This window comes from Borostomias antarcticus (assembly GCF_949987555.1).
Source record: "Borostomias antarcticus genome assembly, chromosome: 21".
Classification (NCBI taxonomy): Eukaryota; Metazoa; Chordata; class Actinopteri; order Stomiiformes; family Stomiidae; genus Borostomias; species Borostomias antarcticus.
The window spans coordinates 21,079,606-21,100,798 of NC_140254.1; positions in this window are offsets into that span (position 1 = coordinate 21,079,606).

A 21,193-nucleotide genomic window follows, 5' to 3' on the forward strand; every position below is an offset into this window, starting at 1 on the left:
TCTACTGAGGCCTACTCTGGTCTCTACTGAGGTCTACTCTATGCTCTCTACTGAGGCCTACTCTGGTCTCTACTGAGGCCTACTCTATGCTCTCTACTGAGGCCTACTCTGGTCTCTACTGAGGTCTACTCTATGCTCTCTACTGAGGCCTACTCTGGTCTCTACTGAGGCCTACTCTGGTCTCTACTGAGGCCTACTCTGGTCTCTACTGAGACCTACTCTGGTCTCTACTGAGGCCTACTCTATGCTCTCTACTGAGGCCTACTCTATGCTCTCTACTGAGGCCTACTCTACTGAGGCCTACTCTGGTCTCTACTGAGGCCTACTCTGGTCTCTACTGAGACCTACTCTATGCTCTCTACTGAGGCCTACTCTGGTCTCTACTGAGGCCTACTCTATGCTCTCTACTGAGGCCTACTCTGGTCTCTACTGAGGCCTACTCTGGTCTCTACTGAGGCCTACTCTATGCTCTCTACTGAGGCCTACTCTATGCTCTCTACTGAGGCCTGGTCTCTACTGAGGTCTACTCTATGCTCTCTACTGAGGCCTGGTCTCTACTGAGGTCTACTCTATGCTCTCTACTGAGGCCTACTCTATGCTCTCTACTGAGGCCTGGTCTCTACTGAGGTCTACTCTATGCTCTCTACTGAGGCCTACTCTATGCTCTCTACTGAGGCCTGGTCTCTACTGAGGTCTACTCTATGCTCTCTACTGAGGCCTGGTCTCTACTGAGGCCTACTCTATGCTCTCTACTGAGGCCTACTCTATGACACACTGTTGCTCTACTGAGGCCTACATTTTCATGTGTAGAAGGTTGTTAAAACACGGGTTACGGGTTGCGTGGAACGCGCCATGAGCATACCATGAACGCCCGGACGAGGAACAGCATGGAATCAGCTGGAAATCATCTCCATCAATCAACAACATTATGGATAAGTCATAAGTGAGGCTCAGATTCAGAACTATCCCTTTAATGGTAAGATTGTGAGTGTGTAGAAAAACATAATATCTTAAATATGTAGATTAAAGGTACATTCATAAACATTTCAGTTAATCAGAAGCTTGTTAGTCAATAGAACCATACCTGTTCCTCTTTGCTGTTTATGATGACCAGTTGACCCCCCATGGACATGCAGGCGTCTCTACTCTGATCCCAGGTCAGTTTATCAGAGGAGAAATAGTAGCACCTCCCCTCATATGTGTAGTACAAACCACCGGGACATTCTGGAGGCGATGGAGTGCAGTCACCTCCAGCAGCTATAGAACAAGAGGGGCTGCATTAGGTCAGATAAAGCTCCCAGCTCCAAAACAAATGACAAGAAACTTAGGGGCGAATTCACTAAAGGATTGCGCAGCTTTTCCTGACGCAAAACCTGTGCAAATAAGTCGAAAATAAACTTTGCTATTCACAAAGCCCTCGCAAAGGTTAACTAAATGTTAACTGCGTTGCCTTCGTCATAGCGTTGCTCTGCGCCGGTGTTATTAGCTGATATTTAAATTTGGTAATATGGGCGGAGAATGTTCCCCTTTCTATGCAAATGAACATTATTGCAAAATCCGCCCAATTCACAAAGATCAGCGCCAATTGCTTCACGCAGTTAACGTGCCTGAGTATTTGAGTTGCGTGCAGTCTGACTTTAGAAACTTGTTTTGTCAGGTTTGTTATTCATAGTCATTCTAGTCAAAAAGCTTGTTCAATATTCAACATAACGGTTGCAAATTTGCTTTTTCAATTAAATCAAGTTAAAATTCAGTTCCCATTTTTTTTTGTAAATAGGGAAATGTTGCATTTTGCCTTTATTATTTTCTCAGAATGCACCAGAATGCTTGATTTACATGTGAAAATCCCCAAAAAATTCTTAAACATGAATGTTTGCATAAATAATTAATCTAATTAACGTGTTAAATTGACAGCCCCAGTCTGAACAGCAAAATTAGATGTTTTTGAACATGTTTTCTAATAGTCTAATAGTGAATATTTATTTTCACTCAAATTAAGTGGATGCTTAATGAAACACTAAACTTTGATATCATATATACATTTTTACCATTTCAAACCAAGTTTATAGGCACTTAAAGAGTTTCAGAGTTAGTAAATGTATTGAGTAGAAAGTCCAGCACATTGAATTACAGTACATCATCAGTAAAGAGTCACATGCTCCTTAAGTAGTTCAATCAATCAATCAATCAGATCAAGTAGTTCTATTCACTCCAGCTATAACTACATGCTTACCTAAACACTTCTCCTTGGGTTGTTGGGGACTGGCCAAGTTCACATCTGTTTAGACCAATTGAACCCAAGCAGTTAGAAAAACAGACAGTAAACATCTTTTAAACAGTTATGTCTTCTGTCAGTGGTCTTAGATCTATATCTATCCTGTACACACAAAATGTGTGTGGAAAAATGGACAATTGGTCAAATGGATAACCCCTTGCCTTGACTGAGTATGTCCAATGTGTCTGTACTCACAGAGAACCACTAGAATGATGATGGTACTCACAGAGAACCACTAGAATGATGATGGTACTCACAGAGAACCACTAGAATGATGATGGTACTCACAGAGAACCACTAGAATGATGATGGTACTCACAGAGAACCACTAGAATGATGATGGTACTCACAGAGAACCACTAGAATGATGATGGTACTCACAGAGAACCACTAGAATGATGATGGTACTCACAGAGAACCACTAGAATGATGATGGTACTCACAGAGAACCACTAGAACGATGATGGTACTCACAGAGAACCACTAGAATGATGACAATGACGACGACCACCAGGAGAACACAGAGAACCACCAGAGCCACTCTCAGTGGGTCACGACCTACTGGGGTAACCTTTGACCCCGCCTGCTGCTGGGAATGGGGGTCTTTAGCTGTGGAACACAGAGAATGTAACAGATGATGTTAAAATCTATAGATCCTGGAGTTAGTGATCACTGATTTGAGAATCTACTGTATAATGCTAAAGCAGTAACGAGGAGTTTTCAGTTTGTGCTGATTTTATTGGCACCTGTGGACCAAAGCAGTCGTGTTTTCACACAAAGACAACTGCATTTCCATCCATTCCCTAAATGTACTCAAGAATTCACATTAAACCTTTTTGAACCTGTGCTGCCTGCCTACTGTCTGCCTTTTGGGTCCAACCTCATCCACCCTCATACCCTAACACACACACACACATACTATACACACACACACACACCCTCAGTAGTCTACCTGCTGAGGTTACTTACCACTGGTGCTCTGTTTTTGCTCATCTTTCCGGATGTTGACCTCTGAGTATGTGGTGTCATTCCCTGCGGATGCTGTCACTGGAAAACAAGCCACCATACTACGTCAGTATCCAGACGGACAGCATCTCCACACTCTGTTTACACTGTGCTAGCGCTGGAGAAACGTCTGGCTGCTCTCACTACCATTGGGAGATAGGATCCATTCACTATCTACATTTGTATCACAACATCTACATCATCTAACCTATATTTGTGTCCGTATCTAGATTGTTGGAATGTCCTGCTGCTTGTGGTCTTCTCATACAGTACCGCATATCACACACTGTACACTGTAAACACATTCATCCTTGAGGAATGTAACATATGAATGATTTATTAACTGTTGAGACTACAGACTTAAGATTGTATCTTTGGGTCTGTATTTGCTGTACACGAACATCATTAAAAAGGACACCCAGTGACACACTAAAATAACAAACACGTTGATTGTATCTGTGGTGGAGAATTTCCTGTTTGCTGGAAGTGCAGAAACTTGTATCAGGTCACTCCCTCCCTCCCTCCCTTACTCCCTCCCTCCCTTACTCCGTTACTCCCTTACTCTCTCCCTCCCTCCCTCCCTTACTCCCGACAATGTTGGCCTGCATCTCTCTGTTGGCACCACAAGAGGCAGTCGTCCTAGCAGACCAAAATCGATCTGCCGATCTCCTGCACAAGTAGAGTAGTGGTGAGAGCATTGGACTCCCACCTGGGAGACGGGGGTTCAAGACCCGGTGGGGATGACTTTATGGGACTATACCCCAAACCTCCACATGTTCATCCTTTCACTCCAACCTTTTTATCCCTTACCTAAATTCCACAAGTAGAGTAGTGGTCAGAGCATTGGACTCCCACGCGGGACATTCTCAGAGATTACCGTCTATGCTGAGCGAAACTCCTCTAGTCTATATGTAGCTAAACAAACGCTGTTGTTTACTTTTTATACATCTGGTGGACTTCCGTTTCCCCCTTAATGATACAGACCACTACCACCTGGTGGTGTGAAGTTATCTCATCTCACACAAGCGCAGATCGGAGGTTCCACTTGGCTACTGGCACCAACAGGAAACCTGTGTACCCCTTCCTCTCCTAAACCACTGTCTTGGTCTACTTACTTCATCACCTAAAGGGAAGTGCATACAGCAGGTAATGACTTTTTGTCCAGAAACAGAAGTTGAACCAATTGCAGCAAAATATCTAACGTTACAGGAATCATCAGTATAACTGCTTTAGCCACTGACCGCTACCATTAATGTTATGGAAGCTGCTGCTAGTTGTTGTGAGCTCATGAGCTAACTGGCTATCCCGCTCTTATTGTGCTGGATTAGCACTGGAAGCATTGGAACTGATGTGTCCAGGTGACAAGACCTATCTTAATTTATCAGACATTATTTCATGTCATTTCAATTCACAGCTATTTCAGTGGCGTGACTTGCTTCTGTCCTACAAGCCAGCCCCGCACATAAGCCAGGCTGGATCTGGCCTGGTTCTCAGTTTCCTGTAAGTCAACTTTCTCAATGTTCTGTTGGTTTTGCACACTTGCTTCTCTCTCCTTTTCTAGTGTGGGTTCCCTTATCTCCCCCCCCCCTCCCAGGTTCCCCTTGTGCCCCTAGTTCTACCCCCTCCTGGTGTTCCCTGCTTTTTCCCCTTTTAGTTCCTAGCCCTTCACTTTAGTTCCTAGCCCTTCGCTTTAGTTCCTGCCCTTTGCTTTAGTTCCTGCCCTTCCCTCGTTTCCCTAGCTCCCATTATAGTTTCTATCCCAGTTCCATTTCCAGTCCTCCCTCCCGTCCCCTAGTCTGTTCCCTTCCTTGTGCCCTTGTTCCCTCTGCCCTTGTGTAAGTGTCTTGTTTGGAATCCCTCCATGTCCTTGTCTGGGTGATGATATGCACCTGTGTCTCGTTATGTCTTGTTGAGCACCTGCACGTTGTCCCCTGATTGTTCTCCCTGTGTATTTGAGCCTTCATGTGTCCTTAGTCCTGTCACTTCCTGGTCTATGTTGGGGCGTTTGCTCCCTGTGTTCCTGTTCTTTATATTAAACCTTTTTGAACCTGTGCCTCAACCTCATCCACCCTCATACCCTAACGCGCACACACACACACACACACACCCTCAGTAGTCTACCTGCTGAGGTTACTTACCACTGGTGCTCTGTTTTTGCTCAGCTTTCCGGATGTTGACCTCTGAGTATGTGGTGTCCTCCCCTGCGGATGCTGTTGCTGGAAAACAAGCCACCATACTACGTCAGTATCCAGACGGACAGCATCTCCACACTCTGTTTACACCGTGCTAGCGCTGGAGAAACGTCTGGCTGCTCTCACTACCAGTATCTCCACACTCTGTTTACACTGTGCTAGCGCTGGAGAAACGTCTGGCTGCTCTCACTACCATTGGGAGATAGGATCCATTCACTGTATCTACATTTGTATCACAGCATCTACATCATCTAACCTATATTTGTGTCGGTATCTAGATTGTTGGAATGTCCTGCTGCTCGTGGTCTTCTCATACAGTACCGCATATCACACACTGTACACTGTAAACACATTCATCCTTGAGGAATGTAACATATGAATGATTTATTAACTGTTGAGACTACAGACTTACGATTGTATCTTTGGGTCTGTCTTTGCTGTACATGAACATTATTAAAAAGGACACCCAGTGACACACTAAAATAACAAACACGTTGATTGTATCTGTGGTGGAGAATTTCCTGTTTGCTGGAAGTGCAGAAACTTGTATCAGGTCACTCCCTCCCTCCCTCCCTTACTCCCTCCCTCCCTTACTCCCGACAATGTTGGCCTGCATCTCTCTGTTGGCACCACAAGAGGCAGTCGTCCTAGCACACCAAAATCGATCTGCCGATCTCCTGCACAAATAGAGTAGTGGTGAGAGCATTGGACTCCCACCTGGGAGACGGGGGTTCAAGACCCGGTGGGGATGACTTTATGGGACTATACCCCAAACCTCCACATGTTCATCCTTTCACTCCAACCTTTTTATCCCTTACCTAAATTCCACAAGTAGAGTAGTGGTCAGAGCATTGGACTCCCACGCGGGACATTCTCAGAGATTACCGTCTATGCTGAGCCAAACTCCTCTAGTCTATATGTAGCTAAACAAACGCTGTTTACTTTTTATACATCTGGTGGACTTCCGTTTCCCCCTTAATGATACAGACTACTACCACCTGGTGGTGTGAAGTTATCTCATCTCACACAAGCGCAGATCGGAGGTTCCACTTGGCTACTGGCACCAACAGGAAACCTGTGTACCCCTTCCTCTCCTAAACCACTGTCTTGGTCTACTTACTTCATCACCTAAAGGGAAGTGCATACAGCAGGTAATGACTTTTTGTCCAGAAACAGAAGTTGAACCAATTGCAGCAAAATATCTAACGTTACAGGAATCATCAGTATAACTGCTTTAACCACTGACCGCTACCATTAATGTTATGGAAGCTGCTGCTAGTTGTTGTGAGCCCATGAGCTAACTGGCTATCCCACTCTTATTGTGCTGGATTAGCATTGGAAGCATTGGAACTGATGTGTCCAGATGACAAGACCCATCTTAATTTATCAGACATTATTTCATGTAATTTCAATTCACAGCTATTTCAGTGGCGTGACTAGCTTCTGTCCTACAAGCCAGCCCCGCACATAAGCCAGGCTTGATCTGGCCTGGTTCTCAGTTGTGGCTTGCAGTTTCCTGTAAGAGAACTTTCTCAATGTTCTGTTGGTTTTGCACACTTGCTTCTCTCTCCTTTTCTAGTGTGGGTTCCCATATCTGCCCCCCCCCCCCAGGTTCCCCTTGTGCCCCTAGTTCTAGCCCCTCCTGGTGTTCCCTGCTTTTTCCCCTTTTAGTTCCTAGCCCTTCACTTTAGTTCCTAGCCCTTCGCTTTAGTTCCTGCCCTTCCCTAGTTTCCCTAGCTCCCATTATTGTTTCTATCCCAGTTCCATTTCCAGTCCTCCCTCCCGTCCCCTAGTCTGTTCCCTTCCTTGTGCCCTTGTTCCCTCTGCCCTTGTGTTAGTGTCTTGTTTGGAATCCCTTGTGATCGTATTTTAGACTTGTCTAGTCCAAAGATTTACCAAGATACGTTCAAAAGGTTGAGTCTGGTTTATTGAATGAAATCAAATACTTGCGCAAGGACTTCCTGAACAACGCAAACAAAGGTGGTTTGTCAGAGAAGTGAAGTCAGTCACTTCTGGCCTGGCTTATATTCATTCAGAACACAGGTAAGTCTTTCTAGGATTTCATTGGCTGAGTTGTCTATGCGTCATCGTGAGGGGACGGATATCACACAGTGAAAGGAAGGAATGTGGGATGAAACTCGCTTTGAATAGAGACAAAGGTCTGAGTCAGGGCAGGAAGGTGGCCTTTCTGACTTGGACAAAAGAGCGAGGCAGAGCTATGCAGAGTGTGTTTACAATCACAAAAGGCGGGAAGAGTTGGTGTTTTACATTAGACTGAAACTGGGGTTTGCAAGGGACTTGGGGGGAGGTGATAAATTACAAAGACAAAGGCTAAGGTGTTTGGATGTAAATTCCTGGACAATCCCTCATTTGTGCCTGAACAGGCACACACAAATAAAATATAAAATCCAAACACAGTGTAAACAGTCAGCTATGCTATACATGTGGAAAGGAAATAATCTCTCCACTAGGTGGAAACTTTAATTATTTCCTCTCAACGTGCAAAATCACACACCAAAACCCCTTGCTTCAGAAATTTGACAGGAAACAAGATAAAAAAAAAAATGACATGATTATATACTATTTATAGTCTAAGAGTGGACAACCATTCACCAAAAAACAAACTTGATTTAACAAGGCAAAAAAAAAGATAAAATGGTTACCAGTGTAAGAGGGGCAAAAACCTCTTGGTCAATTTAGAGGAAAAACCCAAACTTATTTATCAACTCATGTTTCAATCATTGCAACTCTTGTAAACAAATATGATATTTTTCAGATTATTTCAAAGTTCATTCACTCTTGTGAGGAGGTGACCGGCAAGGTCAGTCTCCGATTGCTCATCAGAGGAGGGGAGAGTGTGGCGGTGACTGTCAAGGTCACTCTTGTTCACAGTGTATCCCAACAGTCATTTAGGTGGCACTTCTCTTTTGGGCAATAGAATGTCATTGGGGAATGCAAGGCGTCTTCTCTTCTAGATCGCAACTTCGATGTCGCGTTGCTTGAAATCAGTTATGTTCAATGTTAGTGTGTGCAGGTGTGTGTGCGTGTGTGTGTGGTGCATCTTGTGAGGAGGTGACCAGCAAGGTCATTTTTCCTCCGATTCCTCGTCAGAGGAGAGGACAGTGTGATGGCCCATGGTTTTGGCCTCTGAGCCCTCTGGTTCAGCTGCATTCTGATCTCCTGGTGTTTGCGATCCCTTGGTGGACCGTCCTCTGCTGCTTGGACCCGTCGGCAATGGCTTGCATGGGTCCAACGAAGTCCTCTCAGATCGCTGTCTGCGTGATGAGTAGAAACTGGTACGGCCCGAGCCACCTCGGCGAGTTCCAGCTCCTTCGTCTGTGGTCGTGGATTAGGACCCAATCCCCAGGAGAGATGTGATGCAGGAACCCCTCCTTAGCCTCAGGAAATGGCGGTCCTCACTCTGTTGGAGACATCTGTTAACATCCTCCGCCACCCCTGTTTTGAAACATGATCTGGCCCGTGGGCTAGTTTGAAAGCATAATGAAAACATGAACGAGGTAGTACAGGTTTGTCATTAGGCCCTAGATACAGGTTAGTTTGGTGGTGGAAATGTGCACTTAGTCCTTCATTTCTTTTTCTCCGCAGGTGGAGCAGATGCTTGTAGGTCAGAAATGTAGGCTCTTGAACTGAACCCGGTCCATCCCTGTACTGCTCCACGTAGGGTCGGCCCGGGTCGTGCTGCTGGAGGGCTCACCTCGGCGCTCCCCCAGTACAGGCTGATGAAGTGCTCCATCTGTGGATCCACAGATGAGAGAGACAAACAGAGACAAAACAGAGCAAAAGAGAGTCCTCTGGTCTGGTCTCCCTGTTCCCTTCTTTGGTCAGGAACGGTTATTCAACAGTCTGTAGGAGATACTCAGAAACATGGTTAAGCGCAAGCTCCTGCTTTGGGGAAAAAATTTTGTTATTCTGTCAGGAAAACTTAAACAGGGTGACTGTTCAAGTGTCATTTAGAGCCAGTCTGCAGTAGCCTACAGTGACATCAGGGGCAGTGTTAGAATGACTTCAACACGCTTAGTCCCCAGTCATGATCAAGGCAATTGGATTTGGCTCTAGCAGTTCTCTTGCGATTTTATGAAAATAAAATACGCTATATTCTCGTCTCAACAAAACAACAGCCCCTAAGGGTGAAAGCAAAAATTTCCTGAAGTCAGGATAAAAATAGAGATGGGGCAAAGAAAATGACACTAAAATGAACTGGCTTCATTTACAATTAACTAATCAAAAACGCCATCAAGCTTCATTTGTATAGCTAAAATTTGTATATCTAAAACCTCCCTCTTCTGCATTTGAGGACAGAGTATTTGGGCCCTGCTCCTGTTTCATACTTATCTGTCGCTCACAGTGAGTTGGTGACATGGCGTTGGTCTGCATCTCACGAAACCCAGATCGCCCATCTGTAGGGAAACAGGCCAGTAACCTCCGGTGTCCTGTGCCCGTCTCCTGGTTCGGCATTCACCCATCACTCCCGGAACGACAGTTGTCTGTAAAAAACCACTCAGAAAAAACACTCAGGCCCGATGAATGTGCCTCAAACTATAAACATGAGATATTTAACATAACCATTTAAAAAATATAATTGGGTTATGAGATGGTGCATTCAGATTAAGACACTAGCAACCCTTATCTATTCCCCCCACTATTATGCACAAACCTTATGTCTTAAGCTACATATCAGAAAGAGAGACAAAACAAACAGTTAAACAGACCAACAGCAGGTTCCAAGCAGTCCCCAGGAAGGCATGATCCAGGCTCCTCAAAGACCTGCCGCCCAGGGTCCATAGCACCTGAAAATTAAGACTCAAAACACAGACTGGGTTCAATAGCAGAGGAGAAGGCCTAATGCCAGCTCCTCAAAAAACACATTATCATTATATGAATGAAAATTCATACAGTAGAAATGCATAAAACGAACAGCTTATGGCCATTCATTGACTATTGAAACAAAACTCCTGAATCAAACACCTATTCAACCCTGTCAGACTTTTGAGTTCGCTCTACATCTATTTTATCCTGTTTATTTCACTTAAAAATTAAAACTCTCTATCTTGGCTAGTTTAAAATCACCCTTATGGGTTGTTCAAGGGAAGTCCAGCAGGTGGCGCTCGACCCCAAATTTGAGGCTCTTCCTTTTCATTCAGCTTGCGGTAACTGTGACACCGTTCAATCCAGTGGCCATACTGACCACAATGGAAGCATGAATCATCTCTATCTTCACTTCGATTATACCTTTTTCCTCGCCTAACCCTACCAGAACGCTTCCTATTGTTTCTCTGTCGCCACTGTGGTCGTTGTTGGTTCCACCTCGCACCAGCAGTCTGATTGTCCAGCTGTTGTAACTGAGCAGCTTGTAATCTGGCTGCACCTAGCTTCATTTCTTTCAACTCCCTCTCTTCAATGTGATCACGAAGACGCTCCGCATAGCGGAAATGATTAACAACTTCTTCGAGAGAAGTCGATTCCCAGGTGTGGCACATCAACCTAACTTGGTCGGACAAAGAGGAGAGAGAGTTATTCATCAATTGTTGTTTCAAAATCTTTTTATAATCGGCGTTCGCTTTGTCCATGCCACTGTGTGCTGCGAAAACTGATTCTAGTCGTTCCCAAAATATCTCGAACTGTTGATCGGAATTTTGTTTGCAATATGTGATACGGTCCCAATCCATCTTTTTAGGGAATCGAGTTTTGATTCTGTTCAACAGCGCAGTGTTTTGGTCAGAAAAATCGGCATGATTAAAAGGCAATGCAATGTCAAACGGATGTTTCACATCCACCCATTTTAGCCCAAGGCACTGTCTCATGATCATGGCGATTTCCTCTGCGTGAGGCTCATACATACGAACTAAACTGTTAAAAAGATTTTCAAACTCGTCAATGTCTTTGGTTGGATCGGGCAAGGTTTTAGCTATTTCACGTAGTTCATCAGAGCGCCAGGGTCTATAAACCGTAATCTCTGGAGTCCAGGCCGCATAACCAGCTGCATAATTTATTTGTGAAGGGCGAGGAACAGGGTTTGGGCAGCGTATCAGAGGCGCGTGTATTTGCGGTCCCTCCAGACTATCTCTAGCCATTTGCAGTTGTTCCAAATTAACCTTAGCCTCAGATATAGCTCTAGCCAAATCTTCCTTATACCTCGTAGAAAGGGGCGAAATGAGAGAAGGGGCGTGGCTAATGGCGGGAGCATGAAAAGGGGAAAGAACAGCCTGGTTGGGTGTGAGCACGGAGCAACGAGTCGAGGGGGGATCTAATTTTAAATCAGAGTTATTCTGCTGGGGAAATGGCGGAGAGACTGTTTGCTGAATCTCCTTATCTTTCCTTCCTGACCCAAAAACCCGCTCTCGTGCTACTCTCTCCCAAATCTTAAAAACAGACCAGTCTACAGAATTAACAGGCTTTTCCCTTAACCTAGACATCTCAACCACCTGTAGCTGAGCCCGAATCTTAGCTAAAAATTTAACACTAAATGTCAGATATGGATGTAAGAAAATCGAAAATGCTTTAGCACATAACGAAAATCTGCCAACAAACGCTCGCAGAATAATGCTTCAGCGCAACAATCTCCTCAGGCTAGCAGTAGAATCCTGTGACCTCCTCTAGCCCTATGTTATTAGCCGGGGTTACAGGGACACCTAGTGGTGATCCCAAAATGTTGCATGTATGACCCGGATGTGGTCTTTGGTTGTGCGCGGGGAAATTTAAAGAAACAAATCCCAAATAATCATGACGCAGCCTAAAAACCCCAAAACAGCAACGAAAAGAAACCTTATGGTTAACTCACGGCGGGAAAGAATACAATTTCGAAGAAACAAACATTAAGACACATTAAAATTCGCTTAGTACTCACCCAGTCAGGAATCTCTTTGTTCTCCCTCTGGCTCAAGGCGGATCACCGGGAGTTGTTTTCCTTATCTCCTAGGCAACCAGCTAGCTAGCCTACTGGGAATCTAGCAGAAATGTAACAGTCTAAAAAGGGTACAAAACAATACTTTACCTGGATCCATGGCGCGCGTAACAAACATACAATCAAGAGCCGAGGCTCAAAAATGCAATCAAAAATCCCACTGAGCCGGCGAAAAATAGCGCTTAGACAAACATAAAGACAACACAACCCCGTTCGGGGACAAAAAACAGACACTCCGGAGGTTAGCTGGTAATCGCACTCACTGCGAACTTCAACCCATTTGGAAATCGCACTCACTGCGAACTTCAACTCATTTGGAAATCGCACTCACTGCGAACTTCAACTCATTTGGAAATCGCACTCACTGCGAACTTCAACCCTGTGGGAATCGCACTATCTGCGAACTTCACTCTGTGGAAATCGCACTATCTGCGAACTTCAACCCAAAACGTTATCCTAGAAGTGCACTCTCACTTCTTAACTACAGCCGAGCCGACAAACAATCTAAACTGTAGTCTACATCAACTGTAAGGGAGCGAGTCCCAAACCCAAAATTGCACCTCTTCTGAAGAGAACCCCCGGTAGCCTAAACAAGGACGAAGTCAAAACGACAATACGATATAAATATGTATATTGCTGTCCACATCTCCTTGGATAGTTACTTACTTAATACCCACGCTGGGGTTTCCTGTTTTCAACCAATCCAGACCAACACAACTGAACCAAATCAAGGCAAATACAACTCAGAACCACAAGAGGGTTCGTTTAAACGTACCTGTGAGCCTCAGGAATCCAGTGGCAGAACTGAGGAAATAATCTCGGCATGCGCTCTGGCGCAAGAGAGAAAATTGATTTTCCAAGCCCATATGGACCGACACGTCTGTCGATCAGTCCTATCCACTGGAATCCCGGCAACACGCAGGTAGTCCTCCCAGATCATCCGCGTCGCCAAAACTGTGATCGTATTTTAGACTTGTCTAGTCCAAAGATTTACCAAGATACGTTCAAAAGGTTGAGTCTGGTTTATTGAATGAAATCAAATACTTGCGCAAGGACTTCCTGAACAACGCAAACAAAGGTGGTTTGTCAGAGAAGTGAAGTCAGTCACTTCTGGCCTGGCTTATATTCATTCAGAACACAGGTAAGTCTTTCTAGGATTTCATTGGCTGAGTTGTCTATGCGTCATCGTGAGGGGACGGATATCACACAGTGAAAGGAAGGAATGTGGGATGAAACTCGCTTTGAATAGAGACAAAGGTCTGAGTCAGGGCAGGAAGGTGGCCTTTCTGACTTGGACAAAAGAGCGAGGCAGAGCTATGCAGAGTGTGTTTACAATCACAAAAGGCGGGAAGAGTTGGTGTTTTACATTAGACTGAAACTGGGGTTTGCAAGGGACTTGGGGGGAGGTGATAAATTACAAAGACAAAGGCTAAGGTGTTTGGATGTAAATTCCTGGACACCCTCCATGTCCTTGTCTGGGTGATTATATGCACCTGTGTCTCGTTATGTCTTGTTGAGCACCTGCACGTTGTCCCCTGAATGTTCTCCCTGTGTATGTAAGCCTTCATGTGTCCTTAATCCTGTCACTTCCTGGTCTGTGTTGGGGCGTTTGCTCCCTGTGTTCCTGTTCTTTATATTAAACCTTTTTGAACCTGTGCTGCCGGCCTACTGTCTGCCTTTTGGGTCCAACCTCATCCACCCTCTTACCCTAACGCACACACACATAATATACACACATGCACACACATGCGCACACACATACACACACACACACCCTCAGTAGTCTACCTGCTGAGGTTACTTACCACTGGTGCTCTGTTTTTGCTCAGCTTTCTGGATGTGGACCTCTGAGTATGTGATGTCATCCGATGCGGTCATCCGTACTAAGTCAGTAAAAAAATATAAAAACATTGTTCATGTTCTGCATGCAGTAGTCTGGCACATCCAGACCATCTCCACACCTCGTTTGCGCTGGAGAACGGTCTGGCTGCACTCTACCATTTGGAGATATGGGGGAAACAAACGCTGTATTTCTTTAAACCACATTTTTCTATAAATCACAATCATCTTTGACGCAGCAGCATAGGCTGTTTCAGGTAGGCTGGATTGAATCTGGCAGGAAAATCTTCCGTTGCCACTGATTGGGTAGTTATGAGCTGATGAGGCTTATCCCCAAAACCTCCATCCAGTGAGTCAGACTGTGCAGTTACCACATGTCAGTAGTTTCCTCATTGAAGCTCCTTTAACTCCTTCAGAGTTCATTTAGATTAAGAGTACTTTATTGTTTGGTATACTACGCATAGCTATATATTAATATCTTCCTCCTTGACACCTAAACACTTATCATGATAGCATAGAGAAGGCTACATGTTTACATGTTTAGACCATCATCTTTTCTCTTAGTCTTCAGCGTACATTACGCCCTAAGACATGGCTGTGATGGTCTGCTTAAAAAAAGTCTAAATAATCCTGTGCATTCTAGCTATAATTTAATAAGCTCTTTTTAATTATATCTATGTATTTCTTCCTTCTTGACGACTAAAAACTTCCTTCTTGACAACTCCTTTTTGACAACTAAACACATTTATCATGATAGCATTGAGTGCATGTTTAGTTATAATGCCATGTTTAGAGCTTACCATCATCTTTTCTCTTATTCTTCTGTTGTTTTTGGAACTTCACATCAGCGTACACTACCCCCTCGGACATGGTTGTGTTGGTCTGACACAAAATAACCTAAATATACTTCCTTATATAGGAATGGAGGGAGGAAGGTCGTGTGAACTCAAAAATCAAACTTCTCCATTTTGAATTATCAGCATCTTGTTCTCTGTTGTATCACTCTGTACTACTTCTTTCCATCATAAATTAGCTTCACATTTCTGAAGATCATTTCAGTGAAAATAGTGAACTTTATTTACAGTAGTTTTCTTTTGAGTTGAAAGCGTTTTAACCTCCGCCCCAGCGACAGCGCAGGTCCAGAGGTTGTGTTCGGTGCCGTGCGCGTGTGCGTGCATGTGTTTGTTGGATTATGATTGGAGCAGGATTATGTAATATCATTTGAGGCTTTTCAGATATGATTGGCCTGGCCTTTTGTTTCTAGCCTTCCCCTTCTTGGCCTTTTGTTTGAACCTGTTGATAAACTAAGACCCTACTTCCTGTTTGCAGCTCCAAACCTTTGAGATTCAAGACCCCTGCCTGTCTGTGCTTTTCTTCATTTATGACAGGACAACATCTCCAGGGGGACACACCCTGGCCCTGTTGTCTGAGCCTAGTGTCTCTAGGGGGACAGACCCTGGCCTTGTGGTCTGAGCCTAGTGTCTCTAGGGGGGGACACACCCAGGCCTTGTGGTCTGAGCCTAGTGTCTCTAGGGGGGGACACACCCAGGCCTTGTGGTCTGAGCCTAGTGTCTCTAGGGGGGGACACACCCAGGCCTTGCTGTCTGAGCCTAGTGTCTCTAGGGGGGGACACACCCAGGCCTTGTGGTCTGAGCCTAGTGTCTCTAGGGGGGGACACACCCTGGCCTTGTGGTCTGAGCCTAGTGTCTCTAGGGGGGGACACACCCAGGCCTTGTGGTCTGAGCCTAGTGTCTCTAGGGGGGGACAGACCCTGGCCTTGTGGTCTGAGCCTTGTGTCTCTAGGGGGGGACACCCAGGCCTTGTGGTCTGAGCCTAGTGTCTCTAGGGGGGGACACACCCAGGCCTTGTGGTCTGAGCCTAGTGTCTCTAGGGAGGGACACACCCAGGCCTTGTGGTCTGAGCCTAGTGTCTCTAGGGGGACACACCCAGGCCTTGTGGTCAGAGCCTAGTGTCTCTAGGGGGGGGGACACACCCAGGCCTTGTGGTCTGAGCCTAGTGTCTCTAGGGGGACACACACCCAGGCCTTGTGGTCTGAGCCTAGTGTCTCCAGGGGGACACACCCAGGCCTTGTGGTCTGAGCCTAGCGTCTCTAGGGGGACACACCCAGGCCTTGTGGTCTGAGCCTAGCGTCTCTAGGGGGACACACACCCAGGCCTTGTGGTCTGAGCCTAGTGTCTCTAGGGGGACACACCCAGGCCTTGTGGTCTGAGCCTAGTGTCTCTAGGGGGGGACACACCCAGGCCTTGTGGTCTGAGCCTAGTGTCTCTAGGGGGACACACACCCAGGCCTTGTGGTCTGAGCCTAGTGTCTCTAGGGGGGGACACACCCAGGCCTTGTGGTCTGAGCCTAGCGTCTCTAGGGGGACACACCCAGGCCTTGTGGTCTGAGCCTAGTGTCTCTAGGGGGACACACCCTGGCCTTGCTGTCTGAGCCTAGCGTCTCTAGGGGGACACACCCAGGCCTTGTGGTCTGAGCCTAATGTCTCTAGGGGGACACACCCAGGCCTTGTGGTCTGAGCCTAGTGTCTCTAGGGGGGGACACACCCAGGCCTTGTGGTCTGAGCCTAGTGTCTCTAGGGGGGACACACCCAGGCCTTGCTGTCTGAGCCTTGTGTTTGCTGATCTCCCATTGCTTCACTGTCTTTCCAGAACCATTTGATCATGTATCACATGTTTGAACTCTGACCCTGTGTAGTTCGCCATTGCTGATGACGTGTAAATGATGAGTTAGCCAATCGGATCTTAGAAACGTCATATCCGGGCCTAACCTTGAATATAAGACCGCGCAAAACAGAACTTCTTTACTTCTTTGGGTGAAATGCTGTTCTGTGTTTTATTCTGAAGTCCGGTTGCAACTGTATGTTTTTATCTAATAAACCAGATTGAGCGAACCTCGGCAAATCCTTTTACTTTTGATTCATACTTTGATAGTTACATAAAATGTATCTATTACAATTACTCAAAAACGAATGGACCGATTTTCACGAAACTCGGTGGAGGGGATCCGAAGTACAGGTCGGGTCCACAGGCCGTCCAAACATGGCTCCCCATTCACCTCCATTCATTTAAACATGGCTGGCCATTCACCTCCATTCTCCTCCATTCATTTTTTGAACCAGGATTATGCAAAAACTACTTGATCGAATTTCATGAAACTCAGTGAAGGGGTGTATCACAAACCACCTTAGGACCCATTCAATTTTGGATCCGAATCACGGGCCGAATCCACGAATGAAAAGAAAACTTAGAATGAAGCCAGCTCCCTGTGTGGGGGTGCTGGAGACACAGGGTTTGGACTGGGGTGTGTGGGGGGAGAGCCCGGAGTGCACCGCGCTGCCCCCCACCAGCTGTGACCTGAGGGGGGCGCCACAGAGCCAGACAGATACAGCCACCCATTCACCTCCAGTCATTTTTACCTCCGCCCCAGTGAATCATGAGCCCCCCGAACATTCACCGCCCATTCACCTCCATTCATTTTCTGGACTAGGATTATACAAAAACTACCAGACTGCTTTTCATGAAACTCGGTGGAGGGGTGTAGCATGGTATACCAACACCAATTTAGAACCCATTCAATTTTGGAGCACAGAGCCACGAAATGCATTCAGGGGCGGAGGTCTCTGCTCTCTGAGCACCATTTCTAGTTTTTCATGTTTTTCATTTGGGTAGATTGGCAATAGATGACCTGAGGTAATCTTTTCCACTCTCTTCAAAAAGAGGAATTGTGTCTGGTTATACATATTGCACTGGTGACTGCAAGATTTAGAGTGTCAGTCAGAACAAGGCAATCATCTCCTTTCCCCAAATATTGCCTGTTCCTCTCTTTCAGGACTCCATTCATCTTTCTACATTGGTCATGTGTAGGCCCCATTCAGAGTGTGTCTTAAAATATGTCCCTGGTACACACTCAACTTCTACAAAGAATATATAGGTATATATGAGCATTAATGGCCTTATTTCCATGAGCTCATGGGCTGGAATTGACCACAGAACACCAAAGAACAGCTGGATGCAATGCAGAGAGGATGTGGTGCAAACAGGATGTCGGCTGTTTTCCTGTTAATCAGCACGCAGAATCTGGTCTGAGCCGTCTTCCGCAAAATGGTTTCTTATTATTACCAAGTTTCACTTCAACTTCAATGTAGACTATGTGTGTGTGAGAAAAAAAGAAAAAAAGTCCTCTAACTTTTTCTAGCACTGTGACCGCTGATGTCATTTCTTAAAAGGCTTTACTCACATTGACTGATACAGTAGGCTATGTACTGTAAGTCGCTCTGGATAAAAGCGTCTGCTAAATGACTAAAGTGTACATTTAGACATATTTACTCTGTCAAATTCTGTCTTAAATTAATTATTTATCTCTTGATAAGGATAGCAAGCACATGACCTGAATGTAGTGTATAGGACGCACCGCACTCACATATCACGCCGCACACACATATACACACACACACACACACACACTTGCACATGACCTGAGCTACTGTATAGGACGCACTGCACTCACACTCATATTCACAATGACCGCACTACTTTTTGTAAATTGTTATTTTCTTAGCTTATGCTTTTTAGCCACTTTGTACTCGCTCTTGCACTGTCCTGTCTTTGCACTGTCCTGTCTTTGCACTGTCCTGTCTCTGCCCTGTCCTGTCTTTGCCCTGTCCTGTCCTGTCTTTGCCCTGTCCTGTATCGTCCTGCACCCTGTCCAAAGTTGTCTCCATATTAAGCACCACGACCAAAATCAAATTTCGAGTACGTTGAAAAATTGCATGGCAATAAACAAATTGTGATTCTGATGTACACTGTGTCAAAAGCTGTTATTTTGTAAAAGCATTTTATTGCAGAGCAAAATGTATAACTTTTTTGAGATCTTTTGGATGACATTGCTTCAGGCGTGTACTCTGATAATGATGATAAGTAACTGAACGACTTGCTAGAATAAATTAAACATAAAAATTATCTCCATGACTCAAAAACAAATTGACCAAACCATGTATCTGTTATCCAGGGTGAATGATCCACTCTGCCAGGTTCCTTCCTACTTCCCATCGGTCCACGGGATCCGATACGATAGCAAATCCCAAACCATGTCAGTATAAAGTTTCTTTGTCAAAAATAGCACTAAAAAGCACTAAAAATAATGTTTAGGTTCAGTGTATGGAAAACATGGATGCAATAGATTAAATGTGAATTTCTGCTATTGTAAGGGAAATAAATCTGATCAAGAGTAAAAAGGATTTGCCAAGGTTCGCTCAAAAGGGTTCAGTCTGATTTATTAAGAAAGAATACGATTGCAAAAGGACTTCCAGATAAATCACAGAGTGGTTCATCCAACAGAAGTGAAACAGTCTGGTGTTGCGCGGTCTTATATTCAAGCAATACACAGATATGACGTTTCTAGAGATTTGATTGGCTAACCCATATTTACACGTCATAATAAATGGTAGAAATCATCAACAATGGTCAAGAGTTCAGACACGTGATCTTAGAAAGCGCGGTACATCTTGAATAGGTTTCAGATAGGGACAATAGAACAATGGAAGGTCACTCTAGGCCAGACTTAAATGGAAATAAATCTGTCTAGTTTAAAAAATATTTATTGAATCATTCACAATCAGTGGTTCTTGTGAATGATATGGATCTGGGCTGAGTTTCCCAGAGGCATCGTAACGCTACGTTCATCGTAAGCTATGGCGTTCATATTCTGTATAGACCTTTAGATTGAGAGCATCTGATACTCATGCAACTCACCATTATTCTGTTAGTGAATAGAAACACAGCGGTTCCTCTTTGGTCATTATTATGAGAGGGTGTGGAGATGGAGATCAAGGCGTCTCTACTGACCCCAGGTCAGTTCAGGTCAGATGGAGATCCAGGTGTCTCTACTGACCCCAGGTCAGTTCAGGTCAGATAGAGATCCAGGTGTCTCTACTGACCCCAGGTCAGTTCAGGTCAGGTCAGATGGAGATCCAGGTGTCTCTACTGACCCCAGGTCAGTTCAGGTCAGATGGAGATCCAGGTGTCTCTACTGACCCCAGGTCAGTTCAGGTCAGATGGAGATCCAGGTGTCTCTACTGACCCCAGGTCAGTTCAGGTCAGATGGAGATCCAGGTGTCTCTACTGACCCCAGGTCAGTTCACCAGAGGAGAACGGGGAGCACTCCCCTCATAGTTCTCCCAACCAGGGGGACTCCCAACCGCTGGCTTGCAGCCACGCACAAAAAGAAAGCATGACCACATCACACCTGTGCTGTCTTCCTGTTGGCTCTGGTCTGGTCTGGTCTGGTCTGGTCTGGTCTGGTCTGGTCTGGTCTGGTCTGGTCTGGTCTGGTCTGGTCTGTGCTGTCTTCCTGTTGGCACTGGTCTGGTCTGGTCTGGTCTGGTCTGGTCTGGTCTGGTCTGGTCTGGTCTGGGCTGGTCTGGTCTGGTCTGGTCTGGTCTGGTCTGGTCTGGTCTGGTCTGGTCTGGTCTGGGCTGGTCTGGTCTGGTCTGGTCTGGTCTGGTCTGGTCTGGGCTGGTCTGGTCTGGTCTGGGCTGGTCTGGTCTGGTCTGGTCTGGTCTGGTCTGGTCTGGTCTGGTCTGGTCTGGTCTGGTCTGGTCTGGTCTGTGCTGTCTTCCTGTTGCACTGGTCTGTCCACTTCAGGATTGATTTTACGATTTTGTTACTTCTTTTTAAGGTTTTGAACGGCCTGTATCTAACCAAACATGTTCATAGCCCAGCTAGAGCACCCAGGTCAAGCAATCAGCCGCTCCTGGGTGTCGCTAAATCCAAGCTCAAAACCAGAAGTGACCAGCTTTTGTAGTAGCTGTGGAATAGCCATGGATGTATTAATAGAACAATTAATATTAATAATAAATAATTAATTAATTATAATTATAATTATAATTATAATTATAATTATAATTATAATTATAATTATAATAATAATTATAATTATAAT